This window comes from Mandrillus leucophaeus, unplaced genomic scaffold (genome assembly GCF_000951045.1).
Source record: "Mandrillus leucophaeus isolate KB7577 unplaced genomic scaffold, Mleu.le_1.0 Scaffold493, whole genome shotgun sequence".
In the NCBI taxonomy this organism is placed as follows: domain Eukaryota; kingdom Metazoa; phylum Chordata; class Mammalia; order Primates; family Cercopithecidae; genus Mandrillus; species Mandrillus leucophaeus.
The window spans coordinates 1,894,141-1,897,133 of NW_012105287.1; positions in this window are offsets into that span (position 1 = coordinate 1,894,141).

The following is a 2,993-nucleotide window of genomic DNA, read 5'->3' on the forward strand; positions in this document are numbered from 1 at the left end:
TTCCCCGGCGCGGAGGCCTGGAGCCCCCTCCTGGGGCGAGGTCATAGCTCCCCGCCACGCCCGACCCCTTCGGACGGCTCCCATCCCACAGCCCAAGCCCCCTTTCATTCACGGTGAGGAGGCCCTCGGGGGACCCAGACCTCCCCCGGCTGCGACATCTAAGACCTTAGTAGGATGCACCCTCCCTTTCTCCAACGCCACCCTCTCCCCCTTCCGCCGGTCTCCACCCGACGAATCTCTTCTCAAATCTATGGGTGATAAATGAGAATGGAGCGATTAGGGAATCGACTGGTTCAGAGCCTACGGGTTGGGGGCAGGAGTAGGGCTGGGAGGAGGGGGGATCTGGGCAAGGATAAGGTTCGGCTGGAGAAGCTTACAGGGTTGGACTGGAAATGCAGCCGCATTTCTGGCAGTCTGGTGCCAGGGCTAGGGTGCGGAAACCTCCCCAGTCTGGGTCCAGTCATTTCTGCCAGGGCTAGGGAGGAGAAGGGAATATGTATGTGGGTCCGTGTCCCCGAGTGTGCATGTGAGTGTGAACGAACCATGGTGCATGTGTACGTGTGTGAACGGGTGTGGGGGCTGGTGCCTGAGCGTCTGCAGGTGCGTGGTGGGCGTGAGCACGTATACCAGTGTGGATTTGAGGTCTGGCTCAGATCCCAGAACATCCCCATCTCAGGCTCCTCTTCTCACCACCTGCATCCTTTAAACTCCTGGGTCTGGGATTCCAGGCCCTTTAGCAATGCTTTTTAATATAAAGAACAACTGCTCCACCTATCTCCTACCTCTGAGAGCCTTCTTGTCCTCTCCTAGTCAGATAAAAACAATTCACATTTGTGGACTACTTCCTTTGAGCCAGACAGGCTCAGGTCTAAGCCCTTAACATCTGTTAACTTATTTAACTCTCAGGTAACCTGTAAGATAAGTACTCCCATTGTTCCCATTCTACAGTTGAGAAAAGTGAGGCACAACTAATAAGTGGAGGATCCAAGACACCTGGGTCCACTCTACACTAAAAATCACTATCCTCTTTTGCCTCCACTTCTACTGGGTCTTCAGGCTCCTCTTCCTCCAGGAAGCCTTCCTTGACCAGGGCCTTACAGACCTCGCCTCTCCTGTTCCTGTCACCTGTTAATGCTATGAGTAGGAGCAAACCTACAGCGTTTCCCGTGAGGCTTGAAGCCCTAAGAGGCAGGAAGACAGGTCACAGGCTGCCACTAGGGGGCATTCAGTCTTCTTAGAGATAGCCATTATACAGAGCCCCAACAATCCAGAGCCCACCTATGATATTCTGAAGCCTTCTTCTGCAGTCCTCTAATGCCTTACTCTCTTACTCAGTTCCCAGTTCATTTCCTGCCTCCCTGCACTCAGGCTTTAACCCCATCTACTCTGACCATGCTTGATGGGGCTGACCTAGTTGGTGTCCCTGGAGAACAAGCAAGTTCTCAGTGGACCCAGCCTCACAGGCCTCTCTGCTAATCCCTTCCATGCTTTTGGTCCTGTACCTGCAGCCTAGTCAGGCCTCTGCTGTGTGCCCTGTGTTGGTCTCTGGGTCTCTGCTCCAATCTCATCCCTATGTCTCCTACTAAGCAAGACAACTCATGTCACACCCAAAACTTGGGTTAGACTTCCTTGCTCCTGGTCATGGGATTTTATTCTGGTGAGAAAGTTCAAGGGGTGGAGGTAGCTGACTGGCCAAACTCCTACCAAGTGCATGAATCTTTCCTATTCTCCTCACTGTCCCAGAGACTAAGGAATCCCCACCCCAATAACTTTTTTTTTTTTTTTTTTTTGAGACAGTCTCACTCTGTCACTCAGGCTGCAGTGTAGCGGCACGATCTCGGCTCACTGCAACCTTCGCCTCCCGGGTTCAAGCAATTCTCCTGCCTCAGCGTCCCGAGTAGCTGGGATTACAGGCATGTACCACCATGCCTAGCTAATTTTTGTATTTTTCATAGAGACAGGGTCTCACCATGTTGGCCAAGCTGGTCTCAAACTCCTGACCTCAAATGTTCCACCTGCCACGGCCTCCCAAAGTGCTGGGATTATAGGCATGAGCCACCGTGCCTGGCCCAATGACTTTAAGACAACATCCACATATAGAAGTCCCTGACTGAAAACTAGACAGAAAGCCAGTCCTGCATTTCCCCTCTCCTAGGTTACGAGTGGCTTGTACATTAGGCTTTTGGGGTCTTTTTGTGGGGAAGGGGGTTGAGACAGGGTCTTGCTCTCTCACCCATGCTTCAGGGCAGTGGTGGGATCATAGCTCACTGCAGCTTCAAATTCCTGGGCTGAAGTAATCCTCTAGCCTCAGGCTCCTCAGTGGCTAGGACTATAGGCATATACCACCATGACTACTAATTTTTTTTCCCTTTTTGTAGGGATGGAGTCTCAAATTCTTGGCTCAAGCCATCCTGCTGCCTCAGCCTCCCAAAGTGTTGAGATTACAAGCACGAGCCACTGTGTCCAGCCTGCATTAGGCTTTTGGATGCAAGTCTCATCTACCTGTGCACACCACAGCTGCTCAAAGACAAGAGCAGGCTCCTCAGGGCCTCATGCAGGGAAGGCACACAATCTTCTTAATGCATACAGAGCATCTTCACGTCCATTTCCTCATTCAGCCCTTATAGTTACCACAGGGGAGGAAACTGAGTCTAGAGGGTATAGCTCAGGTCTGCCCATAGGAGGTACTGCAGTCACCTCAGCACTTCCCATGATCAGGCCTCGTGGCCAGTGGACCTGATGGAGAACCACAATTCTTGGCTGAGTTGGTTCAGCCACTGGAGTCCTGCCTCTGTTTCCCTGCCCCAAACTCTGCCATCCTGGCTGTGGCTCTATTTTTTTTTTTTTTTTGAGACTGAGTCTTGCCCTGTCGCCCCGGCTGGAGTGCAGTGGCGCTATCTCAGTTCACTGCAAGCTCTGCCTCCTAGGTTCACGCCATTCTCCTGCCTTAGCCTCCCAAGTAGCTGGGACTACAGGCGCCCGCCACCACGCCC